A 13828-nucleotide genomic window follows, 5' to 3' on the forward strand; every position below is an offset into this window, starting at 1 on the left:
TGAACTACAATTTTCTTGAAGGTGTAAGGGCTTTATTTTATGTATCTTTGTATCTTCTCCAATGTATAAGTAGCACGTTGAAATTTTTGTTGAATGATTGAGTGTCTAGGCAAAGTTCCACTTGTAAGTGAAAGGATAAATTAGAAAAATTCTTAAAGTAGATTTTATGATTCTGGAATCATAAAGATGTCAGAATAAGGCTCCCTAATTTGAGAATTATAGCTAAATAGTTCATTTCTAATATCTCTCTCCTCCAAGTAACTTGCATATATTTACACACACACACACACACACACACACACACACACACACACACACACACACACACACACACACACACACACATATATATGGTAAACTTAGCTTCTTCAGTACTTCAACAGGTTTTTAATCTCATCTTTGTGAATATTCTTCCAACAGTGGAGATCATAATCTTTCGTGTCTCTTCCTTTAGAGTAACTTGGCCATATACTCTCAAAAATCCTGCATAGGGAGTCCACTCAACATGTCTGGGGCCTTTCTCTAGTTCTCTTAACATTGTTTGAATATCCAGGACTGTTAGCTGTCTCCTACTTTTAATCCTTTGTTGGCCCAGCCTCTTTTCTAGAAATACTTTTTTGGATAATATATTTTATGTTGTATATTTTGTATCTTTATATATATGTCACATTTTGGATAACATGTTTATGTTCTTTTGCACAGTTGGTGGATAATATGCTGAAGCTTATTTGCTTGCCCTTTGGGTGACTTGTAATTTTGATTCCTTAAAAGTTTGTTACAATTCTGATTTTGGAGATGAAAATTAGTTTTCTAGAAAAGAGTGATGATTTCTGGTGGAATATCTTCAAGATTCTCACTTCAGGTTTTATTTGTGGGGAACAAAGAGTATAACTATGATCTCAATTGACAGCTACCTACAGTTGATAGTGTAAATCTTGAAATTTCTCAGACTTGTGAATGTTAAAAATTTCCACATTGGGGAATGCTCCATTGGAACAATTCCCTACTGGGAACATTCCCAGTTTTGACAGTGAGAACTCTACTTAGATCAGAAATGGGAGGACCTCTGCTCCACCCTTACTTGGGACTGCTTTGGGGGAGAGAACTCCTTGCTAAACAATGAAAGTACTTAAACCCATACTTATAATGAGGCAAAAAGTTCTTTAAGCCTTGCCTATTTTTAGAAGTAATACAAAGGGATGCTAAGTACCTATTAAAGGTCAGGCAACTTGTAAACTTGCCAGGAGCAAAGAGGTGAAAAACTTATTCAGAAGTTTTTTCTGGTTCAAACTTACTAAAGGGATTAGTCGACCCAGCAGTGAATTCAGAATGGATTGTCCTTTGGAAAAACTTCTACTGTGATTGGTAGATGTAAGGACTTAGGGGAGATGACATAGGAAAAAACCACCTATATAAGAAAAAGCAGAATCTCTTGAAAAGCGATCACTTAAGGAAAATCCTTTTGGAGAATCTCTTGAGAGAGGCTCTGGAGAAGGGAAGCTCTTGGAGGACAATCTCTAAGGAGGTCTCGCTGGAGCTTCTCTGAGGGGACTCTGTCCCTCTGGAGGCTCTTGAGAGAGGCCCTTTGAAACAGTCTCTGGCTGAAAGGCTCTTTGAGGAGGACTCTGGCTGGAACTCTCTCTGAGGAGACTCTGTCACTAGAATCCTTGCTTAGACAGACCTTGTGGTAAGTGATAAAAGACTGACTGACTGATCTCTCTCTCTTAAGACTCAGGGCTAGGCCATGTTGGCTTAAGGCCCTTCATACTTATTTCCTTTTTCTCTCTTTCTCTCTTTCTTTAATTCCTCATTGTGTTATTAATTAAATTCTCTATAAAACCCAGTTGACTTGAGTATATTCATAATTGGCAATATTTCCTTGGCGACCACCTTATATTTGATTTAAAACCAAGACACTGTAGTGAAACATATTTTCTGCAGTCACAATTTACTTACCCACTCTTATATCTACTATAATTTATGACCCCAACTCTTTTAACTGCCACAGTTTATGGCAGACAACTATTTTAAATTCTACAATAGCTACCAGTGAATTTTGTGTGCCTATAATTTTTTATGATGCTCTCAACTATATGTAATGGGAATAAAGAAATAGAAGTATGGCTCCTTTTGAGGAATTTGTAGTCTAACTTATACAAGGCAGGGATGCTAGCACTTTTGTAGAACTTTAAGAGTTGCTAAGTGCTTTATATATTTTCTCATTCAGTCCTTACAACAACCCTGTGAAATAGGTGATACCCATGCCTAGCCTAGATCAGTGATGGTGAATCTTTTAGAGAGAGAGTACCCTGATTATGCCTCCCCCCACTGAGTGCTACATGTGTGCTGCCCCCCCCCCCCCCCCCCCCCCCCCCCCGTCCCGTCCCGTCCCACACACAGGGGAAGGAGAACATGCTCCCATTGGGCTCCTAGGCAGAGGGATGGTTGATGTGAAAAAATGTTGTCAGGCATGTTGGAGAGAGGGGGAAAAGAACAGCTCTGCCTGAGTCCCTCTGCCTTTCTAGTAATAAACTGGGGGGCAAGGGGGGACAGCCACATGCCCACAGAAAGCACTCTGCGTGCCATCTTTGGCATCTGTGCCATAGCCTCTCTTCCCCCTCTCCAATATGCCTGAGGCCATTCCTCACATCACCTGCCCTCCTGCCCAGCAGCCCAATGGCAGTGTTTCCTCCCTCCCCTGTCTGGGGGTAAAACAGGGGGCTCACATGCAGCATGAGGATTACAGTTTGGGCACTTGGGCTAGAAAAGGTTCACCTTCACTGGCCTAGATTATTAATTTAATTTCCTTTTTTGATAGGATTACATAACTAAAAGATATGGAGAATCCTACGGGTATAAGTTACTAAGGTTTTAGTGAGTTTTTTCATAAATTATCTTATTACTATTCTTGTGGAAAAGATGGAAAATATATGGATTAGATGATAAAACAGACAGATTCAGAATTGGATGAATGACTGGATTCAAAGAGGAGTTGGGAGGGAAATTGCTATTGAATTACCCTAGGGATATTTGCTTGGCCCTTTGCTGGCACTTCTTTGTTTTTGTTTTTTAATGTTTTAAACATTTTTGTTAATCACTTATCTTAAGACCTAGATGGCATTCTCATCAAATTTGCAAAGAAATGCTCAAGGAGGCATAGTTCATGTGCAAAAGTCAGGATCCAAAAAGATTTGGACTGGCAGAATATGATCTGATGAAATTCAATAGGAGTAAATGTAAATATTGCTCTTGAATTAAAAAAAAATTAACTTCACAGGTAGACGATGAGATTGACATAGCTAGACAGCTGTTTTGAAAACGTATTTGAAAGTTTTAGTGGGCTTCCAAGTTTAGTGTGAGTCAACAGTATGATATAGCAGTGTTGAAGGCAGATGCAGCCTTGAACTGTATTGATAGAATAGACTGTAGTCCCACTGTATTTTGTCCTTATCAGACCTTATGTGAGGTATTGGGTTATGTTCTGAGCATCACAGTTTTTTTTATTAAAAAATTTTTTTCTTTTAAACATTATTTTATTTGGTCATTTTCAAACATTATTCATTGGAAACAAAGATCATTTTCTCCTCACCCCTACCCCTCCTATAGGCGATGCATGATTCCTCTGGGTATCACATGTGTCCTTGATCTGAACCCATTTCCATGTTGTTGGTATTTGCATTAGGATGTTCATTTAGAGTCTCCTCAATCATATCACCTCAACCCCTGTAGTCAAACAGTTGCCTTTCCTCCGTGTTTTTACTCCCACCATTTGTCCTCTGCTTGTGGGTAGTGTTTTTTCTCCTAGATCCCTGCAGATTGTTCAGGGACATTGCATTGACACTAATGGAGAAGTCCATTACATTTGATTGTATCCCAGTGTATTAGTCTCTGCGTACAATGTTTTCCTGGTTCTGCTCCTTTCGCTCTGCATCACTTCCTGGAGGTCATTCCAGTCTCCATGGAATTCCTCCACTTTATTATTCCTTTTAGCCCAATAGTATTCCATCACCACCATATACCACAATTTATTCAGCCATTCCCCAATTGAAGGGCATCCCCTCGTTTTCCAATTTTTGGCCACCACAAAGAGCACAGTTTTGAATATTCGTGTACAAGTCTTTTTCCTTATTGTCTCTTTGGGGTACAAACCCAGCAGTGCTATGGCTGGATCAAAAGGCAGACAGCCTTTTATTGCCCTTTGGGCATACTTCCAAATTGCCCTCCAGAATGGTTGGATCAATTCACAACTCCACCAGCAATGCATTAATGTCCCAACTTTGCCACATCCCCTCCAGCATTCATTACTTTCCTTTTACTGTCATGTTAGCCAATCTGCTAGGTGTGAGGTGATACCTCAGAGTTGTTTTGATTTGCATCTCTCTGATTATAAGAGATTTTGAACACTTCTTCATGTGCTTATTAATACTATTGATTTCTTTGGCTGAGAACTGCCTATCCATGTCCCTTACCCATTTATCAATTGTAGATTGGCTTGATTTTTTTGTATAATTGATTTAGCTTTTTGTAAATTTGAGTAATTAGACCTTTGTCAGATGTTTTTGTTATGAAGATTGTTTCCCAATTTGTTGCTTCCCTTCTGATTCTAGTTACATTGGTTTTGTTTTTACAGAAACTTTTTTATTTGATGTAATTAAAATTATTTATTTTACATTTTGTGACTCTTTCTAAGTCTTGCTTGGTTTTAAAAGTCTTTCCCTTCCTAAAGGTCTGACATGTATGCTATTCTGTGTTCACCTAATTTATTTATAGTTTACTTCTTTATGTTCAAGTCATTCACCCATTCTGAGTTTATCTTGGTGTAGGGTGTGAGGTGTTGATGCAAACCTAATCTCTCCCACACTGTCTTCCAGTTTTCCCAGCAGTTTTTAACAAATAGTGGATTTTTGTCCCAAAAGCTGGGGTCTTTGGGTTTGGTCATTTACCCCAAGTCTATTCCAGTGATCCTCCTTTCTGTCTCTTAGCCAGTACCAAATTATTTTGATGACTGCTGCTTTATAGTATAGTTTGAGATCTGGTACTGCAAGGCTTCCTTCCTTCACATTTTTCTTCCCTGGATAATATCCTTGATCTTTTGTTCTTCCAAATGAACTTTGTTATTGTTTTTTTCTAATTCAGTAAAAAATTTCTATGGAAGTTCCATGGGTATGGCACTAAATAGATAAGTTTGAGTAAGATGGTCATTTTTATTATATTGGCTCGTCCTACCCATGAGCAATTAATGCTTTTCCAATCGCTCAAGTCTAATTTTAGTTGTATGGAGAGTGTTTTGAAGTTGTGTTCATATAGTTCCTGTGTTTGTCTCCGGAGATAGATTCCTAAGTATTTTATATTGTCTAGGGTGATTTTAAATGGAATTTCTCTTTCTAATTCTTGCTGCTGATATGAGTTGGAGATATATAGAAATGCTGATGACTTATGTGGGTTTATTTTGTATCCTGCTACTTTGCTTAAGTTGTTAATTGTTTCCACTAGCTTTTTTGTTGATTCTCTAGGATTCGTTAAGTAGACCATCATGTCATCTGCAAAGAGCAATAACTTGGTCTCTTCCCTGCCTATTTTAATGCCTTCAATTTCTTTTTCTTCTCTAATTGCTACTGCTAGTGTTTCTAGTACAATGTCAAATAGTAGAGGTGATAATGGGCATCCTTGTTTCACTCCTGATCTTATTGGGAAGGCTTCTAGTTTATCCCCATTGCAGATGATATTAGCTGATGGTTTTAGATATATACTGTTTATTATTTTTAGGAAAGACCCTTCTATTCCTATGCTTTCTAGTGTTTTTAATAGGAATGAGTGTTGTATTTTGTCAAAGGCTTTTTCTGCATCTATTGAGATAATCATGTGATTTTTGTTGGTTTGCTTGATGATGTGGTCAATTATGTGGATGGTTTTCCTAATGTTGAACCAGCCCTGCATCCCTGGTATGAATCCTACTTGATCATGGTGGATGATCTTTCTGATCACTTGCTGGAGTCTTTTTGCTAGTATCCTATTTAAGATTTTTGCATCTATATTCATTAGGGAGATTGGTCTATAGTTTTCTTTCTCTGTTTTTGACCTGCCTGGTTTTGGAATCAGTATCATATTTGTATCATAAAAGGAATTTGGTAGAACTCCCTCTTTGCTTATTATGTCAAATTAAAAAAATTTTTAAATGCATTTTTAAACCCTTACCCCTTGTCCTAGAATTACTATCAAAAGTTGTAAGAGCTAGGCAATGGGGGTTATGTGACTTCCCCAGGATCACACAACTAAGAAGTGTCTGGGGTCAGATTTGAACATCTTTTTAGGCCTGGCTCTTAATCCACTGCACCACCTAGCTTCACAGTTTAAGAAAACCATTGATGAAGAGTGTCCAAAGAACAAACAGAATGATGAAGAGTCTTTATGCCCATGTCATACAAAGATCAGTTGAAGGAACTGGTGATATTTAATCTGACAATGAGAAGACGTGGCTGAGGGGAGGCAAGGGGACCATGATAGTTATCTTTGAGTAATTAAGAGTCATTTAAAAGTAGGATGGTCTTAAGCAGTGGTGAGTTCTTCTTTGGAGGTTTTGAAGCAGACTAGACAACCTTTTGCCAAATGTGTTAAAGCAAAGATTCTTTTCATATTAGTTGAACTAGATGGCTCCCAGGACCTTTCCAACTCTTTCTGTGATTTAAGTTGCATAACACAAACGAAATCGTTAAAGCAAGGATGACCTAGAATGCTTTCACTCTCTAACCTAGGATCTAGTTTAGGAAGCTTAGTACAATCAGGTTCTTTTGGGGCACTTTTGGTTGGCATCCACAAGACTCTACCTAGCAATCCAGCCCCTGGTGCTTTCAGAGACCCTAGTTGTGGAGCATTCTTTACTTAACCTCCACTCCATTCTTGGTCTTGCTGTAATTACCTGTTTTGAGGTTTATTCAAGTATCTGTTTCTCTTCCCTTTCCTTTTAGCCATGATATTTTTTGTTATTGTCTCTATCAGAGTTGAGAGAAGGAAGAAGAAAGGTGGTAGAATGCAAATCTGTCAGCTTTTTTGTTCCCTGCAAGCAGTTCTAGGAAAAGATCTAAGTGGGGGAGGAGGTTGAAACTCAACTAAAATTAAATGTTGGAGCTTTTTTCATCTGTGCACTCACAGTCTGCCATGTGCTGAAGAAACCAGCCCTGTCCTACATCGCACCTCCCTGCCACAGACGTTATCCATTTCCTTTTTTGCATCTTATTGGTGTGAATGAACACACTGTTACTGCTTTTTTGGATTTACCTTGATAATGGGCTGATTCAATTGGTTTCTTGTGCTTTGCACAGTGTTTTTCTATCTGCCCATGTCATGAGGTATTCCTAAACTCTAGCATCTCTCTTATGAATCCTTATGCATCTGATTTAGTTTTCTTTCATATCAAAGGGTGGAAGAAACAGTTAAGGATTTATCTAGTTTCTGAAGCCCTGAAGGTCTCTCCTTCCCTCTCCCCCCTTTCCTTTCTTTTAAAACTCCTACTTTCTGTTTAGAATTGATTCTAAAAGAGGCAATGGAGGTTAAGTGATTCAGCTAGGGTCAGACAGCTTAGGAAGTCTCTGAGGCAAGATTTGAACCTAGGACTTTCTCCTGTATCCAGATTTGGTTTTCTATCCACTGAGCCACCTAGCTGTCCCTCTCATTTTCTTAACATACTGAACAATGTCTCAGAGCAAGGTAGGGTACAGAGGAAACATTCTTTTATGGTTTTTCAAAATATTTGAGTAATACCTAAAAGTATATTTAATCTTTGGATTTGTTTCCTTGTCTGTAAAATGGAAATAATGTTTTCCCTTCATAGGGTTGTTGTGGAAAAATTTAGGAGGTAGGTGTTGTTATTACAGATATCTTTGTGAACCCTTGACTTTGTAGAGAATCTTTTTTCCCCTTTACCTGAGCTTCTCAAAAAGTGAATCTAAAAATCCTCAAATATTTTTCTCATTCCTTGTAAATATTCAGCCTGGGGCCACAGATGTGCCATTGGGGTAGGATTGTGTGTGATGGAAACTGGCAGGGCTATTGATTTTTTTATTATAGTCATGATGCTTTGGTTTTGTCCATATCAGGACCAGGTTTCTGATGTGCACCCTGATGCTGAGGGTTTCCTCTATTACTTTGAACATATTCTTGTTTCTAAAAGTTTATGAATGAAAAGATTCATGTTTACCTGCAACAATCCCTTCTTTTTTTTTTAAATAATATTTTATTTGATCATTTCCAAGCATTATTCATTAAAGACAAAGATCATTTTCTTTTCCTCCTCCCCAACCCCATAGCCGATGCGTGATTCCACTGGGTATCACATGTGTTCTTGATTCGAACCCATTGCCATGTTGTTAGTATTTGCATTAGAGTGTTCGTTTAGAGTCTCTCCTCTGTCATGTCCCCTCAACCGCTGTAGTCAGGCAGTTGCTTTTCCTCGGTGTTTCTATTCCCACAGTTTATCCTCTGCTTATGGATAGTGTTTTTCTCCTAGATCCCTGCAGATTGTTCAGGGACATTACACCGCCCCTAATGGAGAAGTCCATTACATTTGATTATACCACAGTGTATCAGTCTCTGTGTACAATGTTTTCCTGGTTCTGCTCCTTTTGCTCTGCATCACTTCCTGGAGGTTGTTCCAGTCTCCATGGAATTCCTCCACTTTATTATTCCTTTTAGCCCAATAGTATTCCATCACCACCATATACCACAATTTATTCAGCCATTCCCCAATTGAAGGGCATCCCCTCATTTTCCAATTTTTGTCACCACAAAGAGGGCAGCTATGAATATTCTTGTACAAGTCTTTCTCCCCATTATTTCTTTGGGGTACAGACCCGGCAGTGCTATGGCTGGATCAAAGGGTAGACATTCTTTTGTCGCCCTTTGGGCATAGTTCTAAATTGTCCTCCAGAATGGTTGGATCAGTTCACAACTCCACCAGCAATGAATTAATGTCCCTACTTTGCCACATCCCCTCCAGCATTCATTACTTTCCATTGCTGTCATGTTAGCCAATCTGCTAGGTGTGAGGTGATACCTCAGAGTTGTTTTGATTTGCATCTCTCTGATTATAAGAGATTTTGAACACTTCTTCATGTGCTTATTAATACTATTGATTTCTTTGGCTGAGAACTGCCTATCCATGTCCCTTGCCCATTTATCAATTGGAGAATGGCTTGATTTTTTGTACAATTGATTTAGCTCTTTATAAATTTGAGTAATTAAACCTTTGTCAGAGGTTTCTATGAAGATTTTTTCCCAATTTGTTGTTTCCCTTCTGATTTTAGTTACATTGGTTTTGTTTGTACAAAAGCTTTTTAATTTGATGCAGTCGAAATTATTTATTTTATAATTTGTGATTCTTTCTATGTCTTGCTTGGTTTTAAAGTCTTTCCCCTCCCAAAGGTCTGACATGTATACTATTCTGTGTTTACCCAATTTACTTATGGTTTCCTTCTTTATGTTTAAGTCATTCACCCATTTTGAATTTATCTTGTTGTAGGGTGTGAGGTGTTGATCCAAACCTAATCTCTCCCACACTGTCTTCCAATTTTCCCAGCAGTTTTTATCGAATAGTGGATTTTTGTCCCAAAAGCTGGGATCTTTGGGTTTATCGTATACTGTCTTGCTGAGGTCTCTTGCCCCCAGTCTATTCCAGTGATCCTCCTTTCTGTTTCTTAGCCAGTACCAAATTGTTTTGATGACTGCTGCTTTGTAATATAGTTTGAGATCTGGGACTGCAAGGCTCCCATCATTTGTGTTTTTTTTTCATTATTTCCCTAGATATCCTTGATCTTTTGTTATTCCAAATGAACTTTGTTATGGTTTTTTCTAAATCAGTAAAGAAATTTTTGGGGAGTCCAATGGGATGGCACTAAATAGATAAATAAGTTTGGAAAAATCCCTTCTTAGGGTAAAACTTCTTTTTATATTTCATTATTAAGAACACATAAAGTTTGAAGAAACTTTTCAGTCCTATATTTTCCTCTTAAAAAACAAAAAACAAATCTTACCTTCTGCCTTACAATTAATACTGTGTATTGGTTCTAAGACAGAAGAGTGGTAAGAGCTAGACAAGGGGGGCTAAATGGCTTGACCAGGGTCACACAGGTGGGAAGTATCTGAGGCCAGATTTGGACCCAGGGCTTCCTGTCTCTAGACCTGACCCTCAATCCACTGAGCTACCCAGCTGCCCCCCTGTATTTTCCTCTTGAACACTATATGTGAATACTGTACTATATGATATATGTGGCTCAATCAAATTATAAAAATAAAAGCTAGTATTTATTAAATCTTTTAAGGTTTGCAAAGCACTACAAATATCTCATTTATTCTCATAACAACTCTGGATACAATTGATATTATTATTATTATTATTCAAAGATATTTTGTTTTCTCAATTACATGTAACAACAAGTTTTTACATGTTTTCTGACGTAATTATAAGATCCAAATTGTCTTCTTCCCCCTGGCCCCCCCCCCCATGGTAAGCAATTTTGACCTGGATATCATACATGTATTATCTTGCAAAACATACTTCCACATTGGTCATTGTTATAGGAGAATACTCATTTAATACCAAAACCCCAAAATAAAACCATATGTGAAAGATAGTCTGCTTTGATCTGCATCTGATTCCAAGAGTTCTTTCTCTGGAGGTGGCTAGCATTTTTTTTGTCATAAGTCCTTCAGAATTGTCCCAGATCATTGTATTGCTGAGAGTAGGTAATTCTTTCCCAGTTGTTTATTGTACAATATTGCTGTTACTATGTACAATGTTCTTCCAGTTCTGCTTATTTTACTCTGCATCAGTTCATGTAGATCTTTTCAACTTTTTCTGAAATCATCCTGCTTATCATCTCTTATAGCACAATAGTATTCCATCACCAACATATACTACACTTTATTCAGCCATTCCCCAGTTGATGGACATCCCCTATGTTTCCAATTCTTCACCACTGCAAAAAGAGCTGTCATACATACTTTTGTGAAATTAGGTTTCCCCCCTTTTTTAATGATCTCTTTGGAATACAGACCCAGTAGTGGTATTACAGGATCAAAGAATATGCACAGTTTTATGGCCCTTTGAGCATAGTTCCAAATTACCCTCCAGAATGGTTGGATCACTTCACAACTCCATCAAACAATGCATTAGTGGCCCAATTCTGCCACATCTGCTTTAGCATTTATCACTTTCCTTACTGTCATATTGGCCAATCTGAGAGATGTGAGGTTTTCACCTCACATCAGAGCTGAGTAACTGCTATTGTTAAGCACCATTGTGCAGATGAGAAAATTGAGGCAGAAAGAAGTTAAATGATTTGCCCAGAATCTTTAAAAGGAAAAACCAAAGGACTGACATTATACTCTTTTGATCTAGAAACAGTTTGTCTTAGGAAGCTACGTTTAGGTACATACATTTTTTTTATTAAATTTTATGTTTTTCTTCTGTTTTCTTTTTTGCTTGATTTGAGAAGCGTTTCTATGAATTTTAGGTTAGTAAACAGGAATCTATCTGATCTTCCTGTTATGTAGAAATCATATTGCAAAAAAAAGAGAAACTATGCTACAGTTTGGGGAAGGACATCTTTTGTATATTTAATTTCAGCTGCTCTTAATTATGACTTTTGAAGACATTCATTGGAACCCTACATATATCCCCCATGTGTATTACAAAAATAATATGGAGGGTGACAAAAAGTAGTTAGGCTTTGAGAATTTGAAGAACAAAAAACTACATGGACACTTTTGATTCAGAAAAAGAAACTGTTAGCTATTGAGAAATTTATTCAAAATAAAAGGCTTTGAAAAGACATTATAGATTTCTTAAGATGTGAACATATTGACATTTTAGCTGCAGGGAATGTATTTCAAATCAGTTTTGTTTTAAAAAATCATAATCAGCTGTTATATTTAAAGTCTAGTCAATATATTCACTGTATGGTTTTGTTTTGCTTTTTTTTTCCTTTTTAAAACCATTAGCTTCTGTTTTGGAACTGATCCTGAGTATTGGTTCTCAGGGAGAATTACAGTACGAGGGTAGGCAATTAGAGTTAAGTGACTTGCCCAGGTTCACATAGCTAGGGAGTATCTGAGGTCATATTTGAACACAGGACTTTTGTCTCCAGGCCTGACTCTCTATCCACAGAGCCACTTAGCTGACCTCCTATTTACCATATTATTAAAGGGTAGAATTAAATTGTGATTTTAATTCATTTTCTCTCTCAAGCATTTTTTCTTTGATTATCCTTGTCACCTTTCTGTAAAGATTCTTCTTGACCTAGCTCTAGCTGCATTTATTTATTTATTTGTTTGTTTGTTTATTTATTAGACATCAGTATCATACATAAGGTGCCTCTATGGCTAATCCAGATGTCTTCTGTATTTGTCCTTCCTCTACAACAGAATTATTTACTTTCCCTGGCCTGCTTTTAAATTAGAACCTGAAGTTTATCTCCAGACTTGGATTCCTAAGAGCAATCTAGAGCACCTAGGACTACTTCCATTCTTGCTTTGTTTAGTATTTTTATTTCCCATGTTGTTTTTCCACCTCTCCTTCTTATAACTTGAACTTTTTTATTATTAACACTCCTTAGAGACAGTATGACAGTCAGGTCATTCTTTATCAGAATTCATATTCAGCCATAGCTGGATCATCTCTGGTTTTTGCCCTTTTTCTGGAGCATCTGTGGGATAAGGAAATGACATTGCTTCTCCCCTTCTTCTTGCCTTCCACCACTCCTTTTCTAAATGAAAACAGTGATTTTACTAAACATAGCTGAAAAAAAAATTCCTAATGTTTGGATTTAGTAATTGCAGTATTTCTCAAGGCTAGCCTAAAGGCTTTAAGCAAAAGACTGTTCCACTGGCTCCTGGTGAGTAAAGGTACTACAGTTTGAAAGGTGACCTTTTAACTTATATTTCCTTCACCCCCCCCCCCCCCCCCCAATTCCATTGCCTCCACCGCATTGTAAACTGTAAATACTAATCTCTCATGGCAGCTTAGAATTTGCAGGGGAAAAAAGTGGGGTGTGTGTTACTGTGTCTTTAAAAGCCATTCTCAGAGCTCTGTGGAGGCAGACCATACCATTGAAGTATTTGAATGAGATCGGAGAGAAAGGGGGTGGTGGTGGTATGTGTGTGACTATTGGCAGAGCTCTGGGTGACATCTCCCGGAACAGCTGGGCCATGGTCTGTTTCTGAGCTGCTTGTCAAAGCAATTAGCTTGCTGGAGAGGCAGCAGTGAAGATCACTAACATTTCATTCAAGGGTGAAGGAGGTGGGAAAGGGGGCGGGCTGGGGGGGTGGTGGAGGAGAAGAGAGACAGGTTTCCCAGAAGAAATCTCTTCCGGCAAAATTCCAGCAGATCCTTACAATGAGGTCTCCATTAATAATGTGAACTAGCTGGTGGTCTAAGTGAAGATCCAAGGTGAGGTTTTTATGTGAAATTTTCTTGTTTTATTTAAAACCATTGAAATCCAGAGCCTGTGGAAAGAGGAACTAGAGTGATTTATTAATTTAAATTTAAATTTTTTTGGATAATTAAACTCTCTTGGGCCAGGAAATTAAAAAAATAAATTTTATGGTAAATATATGTAATAGGTTAAAAATGTTTTTTTAATAACTTAAAAGCTAGAAATGCTTTGTGCTCAGCCTCAGCTTTTCTTGTGACCATTTCCAGCAGTGCTTCATTCAGATTTTGCTTGTAAAAACAGTGATTTCTGGTTTGAGTTTTTCTTTCCTCTCCCCTCTCTTCTCTCCCCTCTCCCCTCTCCCTTTTCCCCCTTTCCTTTCCTTTCCTTTCCTTTCCTTTCCT

The 13828-nt window shown here is 37.8% G+C and overlaps 1 protein-coding gene across 16 annotated transcripts in view; it reads left to right on the forward strand.

Moving 5' to 3' along the window:
- The window catches only part of R3HDM2 (R3H domain containing 2), a 178140-nt gene that overhangs the window by 78842 nt on the left and 85470 nt on the right, over positions 1–13828 (forward strand). For 3 of the 16 annotated variants that reach the window (XM_056797790.1, XM_056797803.1, XM_056797798.1), the window contains exon 1: positions 13137–13441. The exons of the other annotated variants lie outside the window; for them this stretch is intronic. The gene's annotated coding sequence lies outside the window, so the exon portion shown is untranslated. Of the gene's footprint in view, positions 1–13136; positions 13442–13828 lie in introns of those variants that run through there. 16 annotated transcript variants of the gene reach the window in all.

The sequence above is a fragment of the Monodelphis domestica genome, chromosome 5 (genome assembly GCF_027887165.1).
Source record: "Monodelphis domestica isolate mMonDom1 chromosome 5, mMonDom1.pri, whole genome shotgun sequence".
In the NCBI taxonomy this organism is placed as follows: Eukaryota; Metazoa; Chordata; class Mammalia; order Didelphimorphia; family Didelphidae; genus Monodelphis; species Monodelphis domestica.